This window comes from Ambystoma mexicanum, chromosome 4p (assembly GCF_040938575.1).
Source record: "Ambystoma mexicanum isolate Mex_15411 chromosome 4p, UKY_AmexF1_1, whole genome shotgun sequence".
In the NCBI taxonomy this organism is placed as follows: domain Eukaryota; kingdom Metazoa; phylum Chordata; class Amphibia; order Caudata; family Ambystomatidae; genus Ambystoma; species Ambystoma mexicanum.
The window spans coordinates 17,686,580-17,708,520 of record NC_090927.1 but is presented as its reverse complement, the minus strand read 5'-3'; the positions used below and the strand labels follow the sequence as shown (position 1 = coordinate 17,708,520).

Here is a 21,941-nt window from a genome sequence, read left to right as displayed (position 1 = left end):
TTCTGCACAGTGGTGTTTACGCAGCGAGTGCTGCAGGGTTTGCAGTTACATTCTGCACAGTGGTGTTTACGCAGCGAGTGCTGCAGGGTTTGCAGTTACATTCTGCACAGTGGCGTTTACGCAGCGAGTGCTGCAGGGTTTTGCTGTTACATTCTGCACAGTGGCGTTTACGCAGCTAGTGCTGCATGGGGTTTGCAGTTACATTCTGCACAGTGGTGTTTACGCAGCGAGTGCTGCAGGGTTTGCAGTTACATTCTGCACAGTGGCATTTACGCAGCTAGTGCTGCAGGGTTTGCAGTTACATTCTGCACAGTGGCGTTTACGCAGCTAGTGCTGCAGGGTTTGCAGTTACATTCTGCACAGTGGCGTTTACGCAGCTAGTGCTGCAGGGTTTGCAGTTACATTCTGCACAGTGGCGTTTACGCAGCGAGTGCTGCAGGGTTTTGCTGTTGCATTCTGCACAGTGGCGTTTACACAGCTAGTGCTGCAGGGTTTGCAGTTACATTCTGCACAGTGGCGTTTACGCAGCTAGTGCTGCAGGGTTTGCAGTTACATTCTGCACAGTGGTGTTTACGCAGCGAGTGCTGAAGGGTTTGCAGTTACATTCTGCACAGTGGCGTTTACGCAGCGAGTGCTGCAGGGTTTGCAGTTACATTCTGCACAGTGGCGTTTACGCAGCTAGTGCTGCATGGGGTTTGCAGTTACATTCTGCACAGTGGTGTTTACGCAGCTAGTGCTGCAGGGTTTGCAGTTACATTCTGCACAGTGGTGTTTACGCAGCGAGTGCTGCAGGGTTTGCAGTTACATTCTGCACAGTGGTTTACGCAGCGAGTGCTGCAGGGTTTGCAGTTACATTCTGCACAGTGGTGTTTACGCAGCTAGTGCTGCAGGGTTTGCAGTTACATTCTGCACAGTGGTGTTTACGCAGCGAGTGCTGCAGGGTTTGCAGTTACATTCTGCACAGTGGTGTTTACGCAGCGAGTGCTGCAGGGTTTGCGGTTACATTCTGCACAGTGGTGTTTATGCAGCTAGTGCTGCATGGGGTTTGCAGTTACATTCTGCACAGTGGCGTTTACGCAGCGAGTGCTGCAGGGTTTGCAGTTACATTCTGCACAGTGGTGTTTATGCAGCTAGTGCAGCATGGGGTTTGCAGTTACATTCTGCACAGTGGTGTTTACGCAGCTAGTGCTGCAGGGTTTGCAGTTACATTCTGCACAGTGGCGTTTACGCAGCTAGTGCTGCAGGGTTTGCAGTTACATTCTGCACAGTGGCGTTTACGCAGCTAGTGCTGCAGGGTTTGCAGTTACATTCTGCACAGTGGCGTTTACGCAGCTAGTGCTGCAGGGTTTGCAGTTACATTCTGCACAGTGGTGTTTATGCAGCGAGTGCTGCAGGGTTTTGCTGTTACATTCTGCACAGTGGTGTTTACGCAGCTAGTGCTGCATGGGGTTTGCAGTTACATTCTGCACAGTGGTGTTTACGCAGCGAGTGCTGCAGGGTTTGCAGTTACATTCTGCACAGTGGTGTTTACGCAGCGAGTGCTGCAGGGTTTGCAGTTACATTCTGCACAGTGGTGTTTACGCAGCGAGTGCTGCAGGGTTTGCAGTTACATTCTGCACAGTGGTGTTTACGCAGCGAGTGCTGCAGGGTTTTGCTGTTACATTCTGCACAGTGGTGTTTACGCAGCTAGTGCTGCATGGGGTTTGCAGTTACATTCTGCACAGTGGCGTTTACGCAGCGAGTGCTGCAGGGTTTGCAGTTACATTCTGCACAGTGGTGTTTACGCAGCGAGTGCTGCAGGGTTTGCAGTTACATTCTGCACAGTGGTGTTTACGCAGCGAGTGCTGCAGGGTTTGCAGTTACATTCTGCACAGTGGCGTTTATGCAGCGAGTGCTGCAGGGTTTTGCTGTTACATTCTGCACAGTGGTGTTTACACAGCGAGTGCTGCATGGGGTTTGCAGTTACATTCTGCACAGTGGTGTTTACGCAGGTAGTGCTGCAGGGTTTGCAGTTACATTCTGCACAGTGGTGTTTACGCAGCGAGTGCTGCAGGGTTTGCAGTTACATTCTGTACAGTGGTGTTTATGCAGCTAGTGCTGCATGGGGTTTGCAGTTACATTCTGCACAGTGGCGTTTACGCAGCGAGTGCTGCAGGGTTTGCAGTTACATTCTGCACAGTGGTGTTTATGCAGCTAGTGCTGCATGGGGTTTGCAGTTACATTCTGCACAGTGGTGTTTACGCAGCTAGTGCTGCAGGGTTTGCAGTTACATTCTGCAAAGTGGCGTTTACGCAGCTAGTGCTGCAGGGTTTGCAGTTACATTCTGCACAGTGGCGTTTACGCAGCTAGTGCTGCAGGGTTTGCAGTTACATTCTGCACAGTGGCGTTTACGCAGCGAGTGCTGCAGGGTTTTGCTGTTACAATCTGCACAGTGGTGTTTACGCAGCTAGTGCTGCATGGGGTTTGCAGTTGGGTTTGCAGTTACATTCTGCACAGTGGTGTTTACGCAGCGAGTGCTGCAGGGTTTGCAGTTACATTCTGCACAGTGGTGTTTACGCAGCGAGTGCTGCAGGGTTTGCAGTTACATTCTGCACAGTGGTGTTTACGCAGCGAGTGCTGCAGGGTTTGCAGTTACATTCTGCACAGTGGTGTTTACGCAGCGAGTGCTGCAGGGTTTGCAGTTACATTCTGCACAGTGGCGTTTACGCAGCTAGTGCTGCAGGGTTTGCAGTTACATTCTGCACAGTGGCGTTTACGCAGCTAGTGCTGCAGGGTTTGCAGTTACATTCTGCACAGTGGCGTTTACGCAGCTAGTGCTGCAGGGTTTGCAGTTACATTCTGCACAGTGGCGTTTACGCAGCGAGTGCTGCAGGGTTTTGCTGTTACATTCTGCACAGTGGCGTTTACGCAGCTAGTGCTGCAGGGTTTGCAGTTACATTCTGCACAGTGGCGTTTACGCAGCTAGTGCTGCAGGGTTTGCAATTACATTCTGCACAGTGGCGTTTACGCAGCTAGTGCTGCATGGTTTGCAGTTACATTCTGCACAGTGGCGTTTACGCAGCGAGTGCTGCAGGGTTTGCAGTTACATTCTGCACAGTGGCGTTTACGCAGCGAGTGCTGCAGGGTTTTGCTGTTACATTCTGCACAGTGGTGTTTACGCAGCGAGTGCTGCAGGGTTTGCAGTTACATTCTGCACAGTGGCCTTTACGCAGCTAGTGCTGCAGGGTTTGCAGTTACATTCTGCACAGTGGCGTTTAAGCAGCTAGTGCTGCAGGGTTTGCAGTTACATTCTGCACAGTGGTGTTTACGCAGCGAGTGCTGCAGGGTTTGCAGTTACATTCTGCACAGTGGTGTTTACGCAGCGAGTGCTGCAGGGTTTGCAGTTACATTCTGCACAGTGGCGTTTACGCAGCTAGTGCTGCAGGGTTTGCAGTTACATTCTGCACAGTGGCGTTTACGCAGCGAGTGCTGCATGGTTTGCAGTTACATTCTGCACAGTGGCGTTTACGCAGCGAGTGCTGCAGGGTTTTGCTGTTACATTCTGCACAGTGGTGTTTATGCAGCGAGTGCTGAGGGTTTTGCTGTTACATTCTGCACAGTGGTGTTTACGCAGCTAGTGCTGCAGGGTTTGCAGTTACATTCTGCACAGTGGCGTTTACGCAGCTAGTGCTGCAGGGTTTGCAGTTACATTCTGCACAGTGGCGTTTACGCAGCGAGTGCTGCATGGTTTGCAGTTACATTCTGCACAGTGGCGTTTACGCAGCGAGTGCTGCAGGGTTTGCAGTTACATTCTGCACAGTGGTGTTTATGCAGCTAGTGCTGCATGGGGTTTGCAGTTACATTCTGCACAGTGGCGTTTATGCAGCTAGTGCTGCAGGGTTTGCAGTTACATTCTGCACAGTGGCGTTTATGCAGCTAGTGCTGCATGGGGTTTGCAGTTACATTCTGCACAGTGGTGTTTACGCAGCGAGTGCTGCAGGGTTTTGCTGTTACATTCTGCACAGTGGTGTTTACGCAGCTAGTGCTGCATGGGGTTTGCAGTTACATTCTGCACAGTGGTGTTTATGCAGCGAGTGCTGCAGGGTTTTGCTGTTACATTCTGCACAGTGGTGTTTACGCAGCTAGTGCTGCAGGGTTTGCAGTTACATTCTGCACAGTGGCGTTTACGCAGCTAGTGCTGCAGGGTTTGCAGTTACATTCTGCACAGTGGTGTTTACGCAGCGAGTGCTGCAGGGTTTGCAGTTACATTCTGCACAGTGGCGTTTATGCAGCTAGTGCTGCATGGGGTTTGCAGTTACATTCTGCACAGTGGTGTTTATGCAGCGAGTGCTGCAGGGTTTGCAGTTACATTCTGCACAGTGGCGTTTATGCAGCTAGTGCTGCAGGGTTTGCAGTTACATTCTGCACAGTGGTGTTTATGCAGCTAGTGCTGCATGGGGTTTGCAGTTACATTCTGCACAGTGGTGTTTACGCAGCGAGTGCTGCAGGGTTTTGCTGTTACATTCTGCACAGTGGTGTTTACGCAGCGAGTGCTGCATGGGGTTTGCAGTTACATTCTGCACAGTGGTGTTTATGCAGCGAGTGCTGCAGGGTTTTGCTGTTACATTCTGCACAGTGGTGTTTACGCAGCTAGTGCTGCAGGGTTTGCAGTTACATTCTGCACAGTGGCGTTTACGCAGCTAGTGCTGCAGGGTTTGCAGTTACATTCTGCACAGTGGTGTTTATGCAGCGAGTGCTGCAGGGTTTGCAGTTACATTCTGCACAGTGGCGTTTATGCAGCTAGTGCTGCATGGGGTTTGCAGTTACATTCTGCACAGTGGTGTTTATGCAGCGAGTGCTGCATGGGGTTTGCAGTTACATTCTGCACAGTGGTGTTTACACAGCGAGTGCTGCAGGGTTTTGCTGTTATATTCTGCACAGTGGTGTTTACGCAGCGAGTGCTGCAGGGTTTGCAGTTACATTCTGCACAGTGGTGTTTACGCAGCTAGTGCTGCAGGGTTTGCAGTTACAGGGTTTGCAGTTACATTCTGCACAGTGGCGTTTACGCAGCTAGTGCTGCAGGGTTTGCAGTTACATTCTGCACAGTGGCGTTTACGCAGCGAGTGCTGCAGGGTTTGCAGTTACATTCTGCACAGTGGTGTTTACGCAGCGAGTGCTGCAGGGTTTGCAGTTACATTCTGCACAGTGGCGTTTACGCAGCTAGTGCTGCAGGGTTTGCAGTTACATTCTGCACAGTGGCGTTTAAGCAGCTAGTGCTGCAGGGTTTGCAGTTACATTCTGCACAGTGGCGTTTATGCAGCTAGTGCTGCATGGGGTTTGCAGTTACATTCTGCACAGTGGTGTTTACGCAGCGAGTGCTGGAGGGTTTTGCTGTTACATTCTGCACAGTGGCGTTTACGCAGCGAGTGCTGCAGGGTTTGCAGTTACATTCTGCACAGTGGTGTTTACGCAGCTAGTGCTGCAGGGTTTGCAGTTACATTCTGCACAGTGGCGTTTACGCAGCTAGTGCTGCAGGGTTTGCAGTTACATTCTGCACAGTGGCGTTTACGCAGCGAGTGCTGCAGGGTTTGCAGTTACATTCTGCACAGTGGTGTTTACGCAGCGAGTGCTGCAGGGTTTGCAGTTACATTCTGCACAGTGGTGTTTACGCAGCGAGTGCTGCAGGGTTTGCAGTTACATTCTGCACAGTGGTGTTTATGCAGCTAGTGCTGCAGGGTTTGCAGTTACATTCTGCACAGTGGTGTTTATGCAGCGAGTGCTGCAGGGTTTGCAGTTACATTCTGCACAGTGGTGTTTACGCAGCGAGTGCTGCAGGGTTTGCAGTTACATTCTGCACAGTGGCGTTTACGCAGCGAGTGCTGCAGGGTTTGCAGTTACATTCTGCACAGTGGCGTTTACGCAGCGAGTGCTGCAGGGTTTGCAGTTACATTCTGCACAGTGGTGTTTACGCAGCGAGTGCTGCAGGGTTTGCAGTTACATTCTGCACAGTGGCGTTTACGCAGCGAGTGCTGCAGGGTTTTGCTGTTGCATTCTGCACAGTGGCGTTTACGCAGCTAGTGCTGCAGGGTTTGCAGTTACATTCTGCACAGTGGCGTTTACGCAGCTAGTGCTGCAGGGTTTGCAGTTACATTCTGCACAGTGGTGTTTACGCAGCGAGTGCTGCAGGGTTTGCAGTTACATTCTGCACAGTGGCGTTTACGCAGCGAGTGCTGCAGGGTTTGCAGTTACATTCTGCACAGTGGCGTTTACGCAGCGAGTGCTGCAGGGTTTGCAGTTACATTCTGCACAGTGGCGTTTACGCAGCGAGTGCTGCAGGGTTTGCAGTTACATTCTGCACAGTGGCGTTTACGCAGCGAGTGCTGCAGGGTTTGCAGTTACATTCTGCACAGTGGCGTTTACGCAGCTAGTGCTGCAGGGTTTGCAGTTACATTCTGCACAGTGGCGTTTACGCAGCGAGTGCTGCAGGGTTTGCAGTTACATTCTGCACAGTGGCGTTTACGCAGCGAGTGCTGCAGGGTTTGCAGTTACATTCTGCACAGTGGCGTTTACGCAGCGAGTGCTGCAGGGTTTGCAGTTACATTCTGCACAGTGGCGTTTACGCAGCTAGTGCTGCAGGGTTTGCAGTTACATTCTGCACAGTGGCGTTTACGCAGCGAGTGCTGCAGGGTTTGCAGTTACATTCTGCACAGTGGCGTTTACGCAGCGAGTGCTGCAGGGTTTGCAGTTACATTCTGCACAGTGGCGTTTACGCAGCGAGTGCTGCAGGGTTTGCAGTTACATTCTGCACAGTGGCGTTTACGCAGCGAGTGCTGCAGGGTTTGCAGTTACATTCTGCACAGTGGCGTTTACGCAGCGAGTGCTGCAGGGTTTGCAGTTACATTCTGCACAGTGGCGTTTACGCAGCGAGTGCTGCAGGGTTTGCAGTTACATTCTGCACAGTGGCGTTTACGCAGCGAGTGCTGCAGGGTTTGCTGTTACATTCTGCACAGTGGTGTTTATGCAGCTAGTGCAGCATGGGGTTTGCAGTTACATTCTGCACAGTGGTGTTTACGCAGCGAGTGCTGCAGGGTTTGCAGTTACATTCTGCACAGTGGCGTTTACGCAGCGAGTGCTGCAGGGTTTGCAGTTACATTCTGCACAGTGGCGTTTACGCAGCGAGTGCTGCAGGGTTTGCAGTTACATTCTGCACAGTGGCGTTTACGCAGCGAGTGCTGCAGGGTTTGCAGTTACATTCTGCACAGTGGCGTTTACGCAGCGAGTGCTGCAGGGTTTGCAGTTACATTCTGCACAGTGGCGTTTACGCAGCGAGTGCTGCAGGGTTTGCAGTTACATTCTGCACAGTGGCGTTTACGCAGCGAGTGCTGCAGGGTTTGCAGTTACATTCTGCACAGTGGCGTTTACGCAGCGAGTGCTGCAGGGTTTGCTGTTACATTCTGCACAGTGGTGTTTATGCAGCTAGTGCAGCATGGGGTTTGCAGTTACATTCTGCACAGTGGTGTTTACGCAGCGAGTGCTGCAGGGTTTGCAGTTACATTCTGCACAGTGGCGTTTACGCAGCGAGTGCTGCAGGGTTTGCAGTTACATTCTGCACAGTGGCGTTTACGCAGCGAGTGCTGCAGGGTTTGCAGTTACATTCTGCACAGTGGCGTTTACGCAGCGAGTGCTGCAGGGTTTGCAGTTACATTCTGCACAGTGGCGTTTACGCAGCGAGTGCTGCAGGGTTTGCTGTTACATTCTGCACAGTGGTGTTTATGCAGCTAGTGCAGCATGGGGTTTGCAGTTACATTCTGCACAGTGGTGTTTACGCAGCGAGTGCTGCAGGGTTTGCAGTTACATTCTGCACAGTGGTGTTTACGCAGCGAGTGCTGCAGGGTTTGCAGTTACATTCTGCACAGTGGCGTTTACGCAGCGAGTGCTGCAGGGTTTGCAGTTACATTCTGCACAGTGGCGTTTACGCAGCGAGTGCTGCAGGGTTTGCAGTTACATTCTGCACAGTGGCGTTTACGCAGCGAGTGCTGCAGGGTTTGCTGTTACATTCTGCACAGTGGTGTTTATGCAGCTAGTGCAGCATGGGGTTTGCAGTTACATTCTGCACAGTGGTGTTTACGCAGCGAGTGCTGCAGGGTTTGCAGTTACATTCTGCACAGTGGCGTTTACGCAGCGAGTGCTGCAGGGTTTGCAGTTACATTCTGCACAGTGGCGTTTACGCAGCGAGTGCTGCAGGGTTTGCAGTTACATTCTGCACAGTGGCGTTTACGCAGCGAGTGCTGCAGGGTTTGCAGTTACATTCTGCACAGTGGCGTTTACGCAGCGAGTGCTGCAGGGTTTGCAGATGTGTGTTGGTGGTAGGTGGCGTCAGCAGGGGGTGGGTGTTGTGCTCTTGTACTACCTGGGGGCTGTCTGGTCTGTTGTCTGGGGGCTTGGGGGCCTTGTTGTGGAGGTGAGTGCATGAGCAGTGGGGGGGGGGGGGTTGGTGTGCAGTTTTTCTTGGTGGGTGTATTGTGCAGCTGAGGAGGCAGTGCTGCTGCTGCTGCAGCCATGAGGAGGTCACCTGGCGCAGGCCCTGCGCCTGCAGTCATCGCCCCGGAGGTGGGGGGCGGCAGAAGGCCTTCTCTTAGCAATGTCACAGCACAGGGCGGGGGGGGGGGGAGAGGCATAGAGGCGCCCCCCCCCGCCGCCGCGCGCACTCACCTCTGCTGCCGCCGCCTGGGGGGGGGGGAGCGCGGCGCTTTCACTCTCATCCACACGTGACACCAGAGCATTGGGGGTCTCCGTTTAAAAGTTTGCCGACACTCGCCCATATGCCTTTAAGGCGTTATGACGTATTCACGTATTTGACGTTCCGCCTAGGACGTCGACGTGCCCAGGAAGAGAGTTGCGGAGGAAGGAGCGCTCGTGCACGGGCAGGGCTTTATTTATTTATTTTTTGTATATATATGAGGCGCCTGCACAGCTCGGGAGAGCTTCGGGGCGCCACGGAGAGTCTGGTGCCCGCGGGTTTGGTTTTCCAATGTTCATTTGGGTTGCAGCAGCGGCAGCGGCTCTGCATGTATCTTAGTATCCTCCTCCCCGGTGTTCAGTGTTGCCAACTCCTCAGTGAAGAAAGTAGCTATTGGTTCCCCTAGAAGTCGCCAGAAGTAGCTAGATGACGTCACTGCCTAATTTACATAATTGCCTCCTCTTTCCCCCTAAGATTTATGGCTTTTGCTGTGGCCCCCTCCCCTTTTAACCATTTTGTTTAAGTCCATCCACTTAACACACAGTTCCCCTAGAGTGTTTTTGGGGGCGGGCTGGCTACTTTAAGAATAGTAAACAACTCCCATTTAAGTTCACAGTGTGTTTTTACATTACTCCCGTTAGAAAACTGGCGAATGACCACACTTTTTTCAATTGGTTTGGAAACTTGCATAAATGAGCAAGTCTCCAAACCAATTGAAAAAAGTAGCTAGATTTTTCGCTAGCCGCTTTTTAATAAGAAAGTCGCTAGGGGGGCGTACTTTCTCGCTAAATATAGCGAGAAAGTCGCTAAGTTGGCAACACTGCCGGTGTTATGTAATGTTCGGTATCCCAATGCGTTCGGGTATCCCCTGGTCTTATCGCTGATTGGCTGCATTGAGCCGTTGCACCGCCCCCTCCCAAGCTGTGGCAGGCAGAAGCAGCAGAACGCCAAGCGCACTGCCCGTGACCCTGAACACCGCCCTCTCCCGAGTCGTGGCAGGCAGAAGCAGCAGAGCGTGCTGCCTGTGACCCTGAACACTGCCCTCTCCCGAGCTGTGGCAGGCAGAAGCAGCAGAGCGCGCTGCCTGTGACCCTGAACACGCCCTCTCCCGAGCTGTGGCAGGCAGAAGCAGCAGAGCGCACTGCCCGTGACCCTGAACACCGCCCTCTACCGAGTCGTGGCAGGCAGAAGCAGCAGAGCGCGCTGCCTGTGACCCTGAACACTGCCCTCTCCCGAGCTGTGGCAGGCAGAAGCAGCAGAGCGCCGAGCGCGCTGCCTGTGACCCTGAACACGCCCTCTCCCGAGCTGTGGCAGGCAGAAGCAGCAGAGCGCGCTGCCTGTGACCCTGAACACCGCCCCCTCCCAAGCTGTGGCAGGCAGAAGCAACAGAGCGCCGAGCGCACTGCCTGTGACCCTGAACACCGCCCTTTCCCGAGCTGTGGCAAGCAGAAGCAGCAAAGCGCCGAGCGCACTGCCCGTGAGCCTGAACACCGCCCTCTCCCGAGCTGTGGCAGGCAGAAGCAGCAGAGCGCCGAGCGCACTGCCCGTGAGCCTGAACACCGCCCTCTCCCGAGTCGTGGCAGGCAGAAGCAGAAGAACGCGCTGCCCGTAAGCCTGAACACCACCCCCTCCCAAGCTGTGGCAGGCAGAAGCAGCAGAGCGCCGAGCGCACTGCCTGTGACTCTGAACACCGCCCTCTCCCGTGCTGTGGCAAGCAGAAGCAGCAAAGCGCCGAGCGCACTGCCCGTGAGCCTGAACACCGCCCTCTCCCAAGCTGTGGCAGGCAGAAGCAGCAGAGCGTGCTGCCTGTGACCCTGAACACCGCCCTCTCCCGAGCTGTGGCAGGCAGAAGCAGCAGAGCGCCGAGCGCGCTGCCTGTGACCCTGAACACCGCCCTCTCCCGAGCTGTGGCAAGCAGAAGCAGCAAAGCGCCGAGCGCACTGCCCCTGAGCCTGAACACCGCCCTCTCCCGAGCTGTGGCAGGCAGAAGCAGCAGAGCGCCGAGCGCACTGCCCGTGAGCCTGAACACCGCCCTCTCCCGAGCTGTGGCAGACAGAAGCAGCAGAACGCGCTGCCCGTAAGCCTGAACACCACCCTCTCCCAAGCTGTGGCAGGCAGAAGCAGCAGAACGCGCTGCCCGTAAGCCTGAACACCACCCTCTCCCAAGCTGTGGCAAGCAGAAGCAGCAGAGCGCCGAGCGCATTGCCTGTGACCCTGAACACGCCCTCTCCCGAGCTGTGGCAGCAAGAAGCAGCAGAGCGCGCTGCCTGTGACCCTGAACACCGCCCCCTCCCAAGCTGTGGCAGGCAGAAGCAGCAGAGCGCGCTGCCTGTGACCCTGAACACCGCCCCCTCCCAAGCTGTGGCAGGCAGAAGCAGCAGAGCGCGCTGCCTGTGACCCTGAACACCGCCCCCTCCCAAGCTGTGGCAGGCAGAAGCAGCAGAGCGCCGAGCGCACTGCCTGTGACCCTGAACACCGCCCTCTCCCGAGCTGTGGCAAGCAGAAGCAGCAAAGCGCCGAGCGCACTGCCCGTGAGCCTGAACACCGCCCTCTCCCAAGCTATGGAAGGCAGAAGCAGCAGAGCGCCGAGCGCACTGCCCGTGAGCCTGAACACCGCCCTCTCCCGAGTCGAGGCAGGCAGAAGCAGCAGAACGCGCTGCCCGTAAGCCTGAACACCATCCCCTCCCAAGTTGTGGCAGGCAGAAGCAGCAGAGCGCCGAGCGCACTGCCTGTGACCCTGAACACCGCCCTCTCCCGAGCTGTGGCAAGCAGAAGCAGCAGAGCGCCGAGCGCACTGCCCGTGAGCCTGAACACTGCCCTCTCCCGAGCTGTGGCAGGCAGAAGCAGCAGAGCGCCGAGCGCACTGCCTGTGACCCTGAACACCGCCCCCTCCCAAGCTGTGGCAGGCAGAAGCAGCAGAGCGCGCTGCCTGTGACCCTGAACACCGCCCCCTCCCAAGCTGTGGCAGGCAGAAGCAGCAGAACGCGCTGCCCGTAAGCCTGAACACCACCCCCTCCCAAGCTGTGGCAGGCAGAAGCAGCAGAGCACCGAGCGCACTGCCTGTGACCCTGAACACCGCCCTCTCCCGAGCTGTGGCAAGCAGAAGCAGCAAAGCGCCGAGCGCACTGCCCGTGAGCCTGAACACCGCCCTCTCCCGAGCTGTGGCAGGCAGAAGCAGCAGAGCGCCGAGCGCACTGCCCGTGAGCCTGAACACAGCCCTCTCCCGAGTCGTGGCAGGCAGAAGCAGCAGAACGCGCTGCCCGTAAGCCTGAACACCACCCCCTCCCAAGCTGTGGCAGGCAGAAGCAGCAGAGCACCGAGCGCACTGCCTGTGACCCTGAACACCGCCCTCTCCCGAGCTGTGGCAAGCAGAAGCAACAAAGCGCCGAGCCACTGCCCATGAGCCTGAACACCGCCTACTCCCGAGCTGTGGCAGGCAGAAGCAGCAGAGCGCCGAGCGCACTGCCCGTGAGCCTGAACACCGCCCCTCCCGAGTCGTGGCAGGCAGAAGCAGCAGAACGCCAAGCGCACTGCCCGTGACCCTGAACACCGCCCTCTCCCGAGTCGTGGCAGGCAGAAGCAGCAGAGCGCGCTGCCTGTGACCCTGAACACTGCCCTCTCCCGAGCTGTGGCAGGCAGAAGCAGCAGAGCGCCGAGCGCGCTGCCTGTGACCCTGAACACGCCCTCTCCCGAGCTGTGGCAGGCAGAAGCAGCAGAGCGCGCTGCCTGTGACCCTGAACACTGCCCTCTCCCGAGCTGTGGCAGGCAGAAGCAGCAGAGCGCCGAGCGCGCTGCCTGTGACCCTGAACACGCCCTCTCCCGAGCTGTGGCAGGCAGAAGCAGCAGAGCGCGCTGCCTGTGACCCTGAACACCGCCCCCTCCCAAGCTGTGGCAGGCAGAAGCAACAGAGCGCCGAGCGCACTGCCTGTGACCCTGAACACCGCCCTTTCCCGAGCTGTGGCAAGCAGAAGCAGCAAAGCGCCGAGCGCACTGCCCGTGAGCCTGAACACCGCCCTCTCCCGAGCTGTGGCAGGCAGAAGCAGCAGAGCGCCGAGCGCACTGCCCGTGAGCCTGAACACCGCCCTCTCCCGAGTCGTGGCAGGCAGAAGCAGAAGAACGCGCTGCCCGTAAGCCTGAACACCACCCCCTCCCAAGCTGTGGCAGGCAGAAGCAGCAGAGCGCCGAGCGCACTGCCTGTGACTCTGAACACCGCCCTCTCCCGTGCTGTGGCAAGCAGAAGCAGCAAAGCGCCGAGCGCACTGCCCGTGAGCCTGAACACCGCCCTCTCCCGAGCTGTGGCAGGCAGAAGCAGCAGAGCGTGCTGCCTGTGACCCTGAACACCGCCCTCTCCCGAGCTGTGGCAAGCAGAAGCAGCAAAGCGCCGAGCGCACTGCCCGTGAGCCTGAACACCGCCCTCTCCCGAGCTGTGGCAGGCAGAAGCAGCAGAGCGCCGAGCGCACTGCCCTTGAGCCTGAACACAGCCCTCTCCCGAGTCGTGGCAGGCAGAAGCAGCAGAACGCGCTGCCCGTAAGCCTGAACACCACCCCCTCCCAAGCTGTGGCAGGCAGAAGCAGCAGAGCACCGAGCGCACTGCCTGTGACCCTGAACACCGCCCTCTCCCGAGCTGTGGCAAGCAGAAGCAACAAAGCGCCGAGCGCACTGCCCGTGAGCCTGAACACCGCCTTCTCCCGAGCTGTGGCAGGCAGAAGCAGCAGAGCGCCGAGCGCACTGCCCGTGAGCCTGAACACCGCCCCCTCCCCAGTCGTGGCAGGCAGAAGCAGCAGAAGGCCAAGCGCACTGCCCGTGACCCTGAACACCGCCCTCTCCCGAGTCGTGGCAGGCAGAAGCAGCAGAGCGCGCTGCCTGTGACCCTGAACACTGCCCTCTCCCGAGCTGTGGCAGGCAGAAGCAGCAGAGCGCCAAGCGCGCTGCCTGTGACCCTGAACACGCCCTCTCCCGAGCTGTGGCAGGCAGAAGCAGCAGAGCGCGCTGCCTGTGACCCTGAACACCGCCCCCTCCCAAGCTGTGGCAGGCAGAAGCAACAGAGTGCCGAGCGCACTGCCTGTGACCCTGAACACCGCCCTTTCCCGAGCTGTGGCAAGCAGAAGCAGCAAAGCGCCGAGCGCACTGCCCGTGAGCCTGAACACCGCCCTCTCCCGAGCTGTGGCAGGCAGAAGCAGCAGAGCGCCGAGCACACTGCCCGTGAGCCTGAACACCGCCCTCTCCCGAGTCGTGGCAGACAGAAGCAGCAGAACGCGCTGCCCGTAAGCCTGAACACCACCCCCTCCCAAGCTGTGGCAGGCAGAAGCAGCAGAGCGCCGAGCGCACTGCCTGTGACCCTGAACACCGCCCTCTCCCGTGCTGTGGCAAGCAGAAGCAGTAAAGCGCCGAGCGCACTGCCCGTGAGCCTGAACACCGCCCTCTCCCGAGCTGTGGCAGGCAGAAGCAGCAGAGCGCGCTGCCTGTGACCCTGAACACCGCCCTCTCCCGAGCTGTGGCAGGCAGAAGCAGCAGAGCGCCGAGCGCGCTGCCTGTGACCCTGAACACCGCCCTCTCCCGAGCTGTGGCAAGCAGAAGCAGCAAAGCGCCGAGCGCACTGCCCGTGAGCCTGAACACCGCCCTCTCCCGAGCTGTGGCAAGCAGAAGCAGCAAAGCGCCGAGCGCACTGCCCGTGAGCTTGAACACCGCCCTCTCCCAAGCTGTGGCAGGCAGAAGCAGCAGAGCGCGCTGCCCGTAAGCCTGAACACCACCCTCTCCCAAGCTGTGGCAAGCAGAAGCAGCAGAGCGCCGAGCGCATTGCCTGTGACCCTGAACACGCCCTCTCCTGAGCTGTGGCAGGCAGAAGCAGCAGAGCGCGCTGCCTGTGACCCTGAACACCGCCCCCTCTCAAGCTGTGGCAGGCAGAAGCAGCAGAGCGCGCTGCCTGTGACCCTGAACACCGCCCCCTCCCAAGCTGTGGCAGGCAGAAGCAGCAGAGCGCCGAGCGCACTGCCTGTGACCCTGAACACCGCCCTCTCCCGAGCTGTGGCAAGCAGAAGCAGCAAAGCGCCGAGCGCACTGCCCGTGAGCTTGAACACCGTCCTCTCCCAAGCTGTGGCAGGCAGAAGCAGCAGAGCGCCGAGCGCACTGCCCGTGACCCTGAACACCGCCCTCTCCCGAGTCGTGGCAGACAGAAGCAGCAGAACGCGCTGCCCGTAAGCCTGAACACCACCCCCTCCCAAGCTGTGGCAGTCAGAAGCAGCAGAGCGCCGAGCGCACTGCCTGTGACCCTGAGCACCGCCCTCTCCCGAGCTGTGGCAAGCAGAAGCAGCAAAGCGCCGAGCGCACTGCCCGTGAGCCTGAACACCGCCCTCTCCCGAGCTGTGGCAGGCAGAAGCAACAGAGCGCCGAGCGCACTGCCCGTGAGCCTAAACACAGCCCTCTCCCGAGTCGTGGCAGGCAGAAGCAGCAGAACGCGCTGCCCGTAAGCCTGAACACCACCCCCTCCCAAGCTGTGGCAGGCAGAAGCAGCAGAGCACCGAGCGCACTGCCTGTGACCCTGAACACCGCCCTCTCCCGAGCTGTGGCAAGCAGAAGCAACAAAGCGCCGAGCGCACTGCCCGTGAGCCTGAACACCGCCTTCTCCCGAGCTGTGGCAGGCAGAAGCAGCAGAGCGCCGAGCGCACTGCCCGTGAGCCTGAACACCGCCCCCTCCCGAGTCGTGGCAGGCAGAAGCAGCAGAAGGCCAAGCGCACTGCCCGTGACCCTGAACACCGCCCTCTCCCGAGTCGTGGCAGGCAGAAGCAGCAGAGCGCGCTGCCTGTGACCCTGAACACTGCCCTCTCCCGAGCTGTGGCAGGCAGAAGCAGCAGAGCGCCAAGCGCGCTGCCTGTGACCCTGAACACGCCCTCTCCCGAGCTGTGGCAGGCAGAAGCAGCAGAGCGCGCTGCCTGTGACCCTGAACACCGCCCCCTCCCAAGCTGTGGCAGGCAGAAGCAACAGAGCGCCGAGCGCACTGCCTGTGACCCTGAACACCGCCCTTTCCCGAGCTGTGGCAAGCAGAAGCAGCAAAGCGCCGAGCGCACTGCCCGTGAGCCTGAACACTGCCCTCTCCCGAGCTGTGGCAGGCAGAAGCAGCAGAGCGCCGAGCGCACTGCCCGTGAGCCTGAACACCGCCTCTCCCGAGTCGTGGCAGGCAGAAGCAGCAGAACGCGCTGCCCGTAAGCCTGAACACCACCCCCTCCCAAGCTGTGGCAGGCAGAAGCAGCAGTCGCCGAGCGCACTGCCTGTGACCCTGAACACCGCCCTCTCCCGTGCTGTGGCAAGCAGAAGCAGCAAAGCGCCGAGCGCACTGCCCGTGAGCCTGAACACCGCCCTCTCCCGAGCTGTGGCAGGCAGAAGCAGCAGAGCGCGCTGCCTGTGACCCTGAACACCGCCCTCTCCCGAGCTGTGGCAAGCAGAAGCAACAAAGCGCTGAGCGCACTGCCCGGGCATCAGAGCTTTTCAGCTCACCCAGGAGGAAAAGGAGGGATTCCTATACCAACGCCGGGAGGGGAAAAGGAAAACTATTCTGTCGGTTCCACTCCTGGATGACATCTGGGATGAGGGGCTGGCGTTATTGAAGAATCCTGCTTCAGCTCCAGCTAAGAAAGACCGTCTTGAGAAAAAGTACTGGGTGCCGGAATCTTCACCCGAGTGTCTCCTGTCTCACTGTCGCCGAACTCTGTGGGCTCAGCTGCTGCCCGGAAGCAGTCATCGGGCCCATCTTCATCTTCATCCGTGCCCCGGGACAACAAGGGGAAGAAACTGGACTCCGTGGGTAGGAAGGTAATCTACTCTGCGGTGATGATCGCCCTGGTGATCGAGGCCAGATACGATCAGGAGCTTTGGATCAGGATGGCCCCACTCCTGGATTTCCGCCCCGATGACCAACTGGTTGAGGCTTTGGAGATCCTCCAGGAAAGCAAGGTTGCGTTGGACCACACCATCACATTGGCACTGGACATTGCGGACACAGGTTTCCGCCAGATGGGCAACGCGGTGTGCCTTTGCCGCCATGGCTGGCTCAAGGACACCAATTTCAGACATGATTTCCAGATGAGGGTCGTGGACATGCCGTTTGACAGAGACAGCCTGTTCGGGAAGACCGTCGATGAGTCCTCCAAGCCATCAAGGCCGACAGTTAGATGGCCTGTACTTTGGGCACCTTATAGCAATGCAGGTCGTTCTTTCGGTCTAGCAGATCTTCAAAGGGTTTCGGCGGGGGCTCATCCTCTCACCACAGGCCCTCCCGCTCCTCTAACCAGTAAACCAACAGGGGCCGCTCAAGGCCTTCGGAGGTGGCTACCCTCATCAGGGCACCCAGGGCAGTGCCTCAACCGCCAAGCTGGACTGAACCGGATAAGACATTGGGCCCCACTGATGCACCCCGGTGGGAGGCCAGCTGGCGAACTTCGTCAGCATGTGGGAGACCATCTCGATGCACCCTAGAGTTTCAACGAAAGTTACCCTGAATACCACCCGTGGCTCAACAGGAGAAACACATCCCTCAGCTGCTGCTGGCGGTTCGGGCCATGTTAAAGAAAGGGGCGATCCCAAAGCGACTGCGGGGCTCCGGTGTCTACTCAAGGTACTTCTTCATAAGAAAGAAGACCGGGGGATGGAGGCCCATTCTCGACCTACGACGACTCAACAAATACATAAAGTCCCAGAAGTTCCGGATAGTCACGCTGCAGTACATGCTCGGCCAGCAGGAGGAGGGAGACTTTCTGTCGTTGTTGGATCTGGAGGACACGTACTTCCACGTCCCCATACACAAAGGACACTGCAAGTTTCTGCGCTTCATCGTTCAAGGGAAACATTACCAATTCAAGGCTCTTCCCTTCGGACTTAAGTCAGTGACCAGAGTCTGCACCAAAGGCCTCACCCCAACCCCGGTGACAGCCCATCTACAACTGCAAGGGATCCATGTTTTCCTTTACCTTGACGACTCGCTCATCCAGGCCAAATCAAGAGACATCGCCGTCGACCACACGCCGAAGACCGTCCGCTTACTGACGGTTCTGGGGTTCTCAGTGAATTATGCAAAGTCCTGCTTGACTCCATCGCAGGACGCGCTGTTCCTGGGATTCAGGCTCGACAGTGTCATGCCCGGCGTCACCGTTGGTGGAGAGGATGATAGCCATCTTGGGCAAGGTGCAACGGCTGTTAGCAATAAAGGTTGCCACGGTGAGAACCATCAAGTCTCTTCTCGGCATAATGTCATCATGCATAGACCTGATCCGACTCTGCAGGTTGCGGATGCACCCGCTACAGGAGTTGCTTGATGCCCATTGGATCCAGGTGTCCGGAGGCTTCCAGGACAGGATTGCGCTCGACGAGGAGTTCCGTCGAGCGATAAAAAGGTGGGGCGGATTTCCAGATCCCCCACTGTACCAGAAGATGGTTACGACAGATGCTTCCCTGGAAGCATGGGGAGCCCACACCAGAAGCCTTCACGCCAGAGGACTGTGGCTGCCGGAGGAGAAGACGTTACACATCATCGTTCTGGAGCTATGGGCAGTGTTTTGGGTCCTCAAGTCATTCCTGCCGTCCCTCAAGGACAGGGTGGTGAGGGTGTTCATGGACAATACCACCACAATGTTTTATATCCGGAAACATGGGGGCACCAGATCCCCAGCGCTCTCCAAAGAGGCGCAGTATTTGTGCCAGTGGGCCATCAACCAGGGGATGTTCCTCATTCCGTTTCATCTGGAAGGAGTAACGAACACGGTCGCCGACTCTCTAAGCAGGGAGCTTCGCACTTGCCATAAGTGGGAATTTCCGCAGCGCCTAGTGGAGAACCTTTTACTCAGATGGAGCAATCTCCAGACTGACCTGTTTGCAACAGCAATGAACACCAAGTGCTGGACGTTCGCCAGCAGATTCCCCCAGCGGGGGAGCTTGGAGGACGCATTCTCATTCCCTTCGGAAGGCATGTTTCTGTATGCGTTCCCTCCATTGCTTCTTCGAGTCATCAATCAACTCACACGGTACCGGTGCAGAATGATCTTGGTTGCACCTGCGGGGTTGAGGCAGATCTGGTACCCGGACCTTCTCAGCGTGTCAGCGTCCCCTCCGGCAAGCTGCCAGTGGTCGCCGATCTACTCGCCAGGGAAGGAGGTGCCATTCTTCACCACGACCAGGGGTCTCTGAATCTGAAGGCCTGGCTCGGTGGCTACGATCTTCCGGCGAACTGCAAAGAGATTTTCGCCAAGGCCAGGGCATCATCTACTTTGAAATGCTACAGACACAAATGGAAGCGCTTTGCAATTTGGTGCCGTTTACAGAAGATCAACCCTTTGCGGATCACAGCCCATCAAGTACTTCCGTATTAACTGTCATTAGCTAAATCGGGTCTGGCCCATACCTCCATTAAGGTACATCTGGCGGCAATCTCCCGCTACACCAGATCTCTGGGACAGTCTTCTCTGTGGTTGCACCGTCTAATTAAGGAGTTCATCAAAGGACTGTTCCGCTCGTTCCCACCGGAGAAGGCCCCGGCGTTGGAACTCAATGTGGTACTAACAAGGCTCATGAGGGCCACATTCGAACCAATGCGCTCAGCTCCGCTCAAGTTTCTGTCATGGAAGACAGCTTACCTCGTGGCCATCACCTCTGCAAGACGAGTAGGTGAGATCCAGGCCCTGTCATGCAAGCAGCCTTACTTGACTTTTCACGAGACGAGGGTGGTGCTGCGGTCTCACCCCACCTTCATGCCCAAGGTTCAGTCAGAATTTCACCTCAACGAGCCCTTGGTGTTACCTGTGTTTTTTCTGATGCCTTTGTCGCCGGCTGAAAGGACTTGGCACTCGCTGGATGTGGCTCGAGCACTGATGTTTTACGTGGCCCGCACAGAGTTTTCGGAAAACCTCTCAGCTTTTTGTGAACTTTTGTCCTGTGAACCATGGGAAGGCCCTGTCCAAGGCTTCCATCTGCAGGTGGCTCTCCGGCTGTATCACTCACTGTCATCGGTTAGCAAACTGACCGCTGCCTGGCCGTCCGAGAGCCCATTCTACCAGAACAGTCGCTGCTACAAGGGCGTTCCTGTCTGGTGTGCCCCTGCTGGATATCTGCAGGGCTGCTAAGTGGAGATTGACACACACCTGCACGTAATTCTATTGCGTTGACAGGGATTCCAGGGCGGACTCCAGAGTCGGCCTAGCAGTGCTGCGCAACCTGTTCGCTTGAAGGTGAGCCTTGTGAGGAGGTAAGAGATTGCTTCTGTTGAGCCTTGCCACCTCCTGTGGTTGTACATATTTGTACTGATATGTATTCTTTATTCATGAGCATGTGAACTCATTGCAGACCCCATGCTGGAGAAGGAACAAGTTACTCACCTGTAACTGTTGTTCTCCAGCATGGGTCTGGCATGGATTCACATGCAAACCCTCCTGCCTACCCCTCTGCGGCTCTTCTCTTGGTCCTACTGCCACGTTATGTGCTACCAAATCTGAAGATGGCTGCCAGAGGAGGGGCTTAGGTAGAGGGCAGTCATTGGCTCGGGGCAGTATGACCAAAGCTCAGTGATTGGTTGTTAGGAGAAAGACAGTTCAAAAAAGAAACTGAAACTGATTGCTTCTTTTACCGAGGATTCCCAGCCTGACGACGGGGAATATTCATGAGCATGTGAATCCATGCCAGACCCATGCAGGAGAACAACAGTTGCAGGTAGGTAACTTGTTCCTTACCTGATCTCTCTTAAACTGGACTCAGCCAGAAATGTCCACTCACCCCCTGTTCCTTGGGAACTGCTCTGCTGCTTTCAATTTGCAACTGTATGTGCAGCGTGTATCTTATCTATGGAGAAATCCTCTGGTAACCCCGGGGGGAAATAAATTGGTTTTATTTTGCTTTTCTGGGGTTTCACTTTGCAGAAATTGCAACATTATGTTTTTTGGGACTCGGGTCAGAGCAGGATAACGATGGTTGACCTGTTTCCTTGGTCGTGTCTGAAGTGCGCTTGTTTCTGCTGGGGAACTGAAAAAGGAATGGATACTTTGTGACTTTGTGTCTCATGCGGTTTCTCCTGTTTATGCTCAGCAGCTTCCCCAAAAGAACCAAGGAAGGTAACAGACCCATTGGGCCTCATCACGACCCTGGCGGTAAGTTACCGCCAGGGCCGTGACTTTACCGCCATGGCGCTAACTACGTTTACGCCATGGCGGTAAGGGGATTTACCGCCCCATTCCGACCTTGGCGGGGCGGTAAATCCCCAATCCCCATTTACCCTTCCCCATTCCCATTTTTGCCCCATAGGGCATAATGGGAGTGGGGAAGGCGTTAATTACGCCACCGTAAATTACGGTGGCGTAATTAACACCAAGTTCCCTTACCGCCATGGTTTTTTACACCCGCTAAAGGCAGGTGTAAAAACCGCCATGGCGGAAAGGGAACTCGTAATTGGCGGAAAGGGGTTGGCGCAGCTAACGCTGCCGCAAACCCCTTTCCGCCAGGGTCGTGATGAGGCCCCCATTGTCTAAGTATTTGCTGTCATTTCCAGCCATATCCTTTTTGAGGTCCTGAGATTTGGACTGGCTAGTAGGCATTGGCACACTGGACATTGGCTTCCACCTGCCTGCAGCAAGGGTAGAGGGCAGGAGCCCCTCCCACCCCCCCGAAGCCAGAATCCAGCTCCAGGAGTGCGGGCACACGGAGCAAGGCCTGCCTGACCTTGTCTCCACGGAGTGCCTGACTCTGCATTTCCGGGCGCATTGCGGCGCCACAACGAGGCCGCACTTTCATTTTCTTTGATCCGGCATCCGCCGGCAGGCGGAAACGCCGACCACAACGAAGGCCATACAAAGGCCTGTCTTGGGTCCAAGACCCCCATTCCACCTGCCTGCAGCAAGGGTAGAGGGCAGGAGCCCCTCCCACCCCCCCGAAGCCAGAATCCAGCTCCAGGAGTGCGGGCACACGGAGCAAGGCCTGCCTGACCTTGTCTCCATGGAGTGCCTGACTCTGCAATTCCGGGCGCATCGCGGCGCCAAAACGAGGCCGCACTTTCATTTTCTTAGATCCGGCATCCGCCGGCAGGCGGAAACGCCGGCCACAACGAAGGCCATACAAAGGCTTGTTCTTCACCTGTTCCTAGCATTCTGAGCCTGGGCCAGAGACGCTGCCCCTCACTAGCTCCATCCTGAAAGCCATCTGAACAATCTGCCCACAACTATATAACAGCCCAGGGCATCAGTTTCATCCTGCA

General features: G+C 56.9%; 1 protein-coding gene across 5 annotated transcripts in view; it reads right to left on the bottom strand.

The window, feature by feature from the left end:
• LOC138452924 (zinc finger protein 501-like) overlaps window positions 1-8,810 on the bottom strand; it is a 264,656-nt gene extending 255,846 nt beyond the window's left edge. For 2 of the 5 annotated variants that reach the window (XM_069605277.1, XM_069605276.1), the window contains exon 1: window positions 8,692-8,810. The gene's annotated coding sequence lies outside the window, so the exon portion shown is untranslated. The remainder of the gene's footprint in view (window positions 1-8,691) is intronic. The other 3 variants (XM_069605278.1, XM_069605280.1, XM_069605279.1) reach the window with 3 other exon arrangements.
• Between the last annotated feature and the right edge of the window lie 13,131 nt (window positions 8,811-21,941).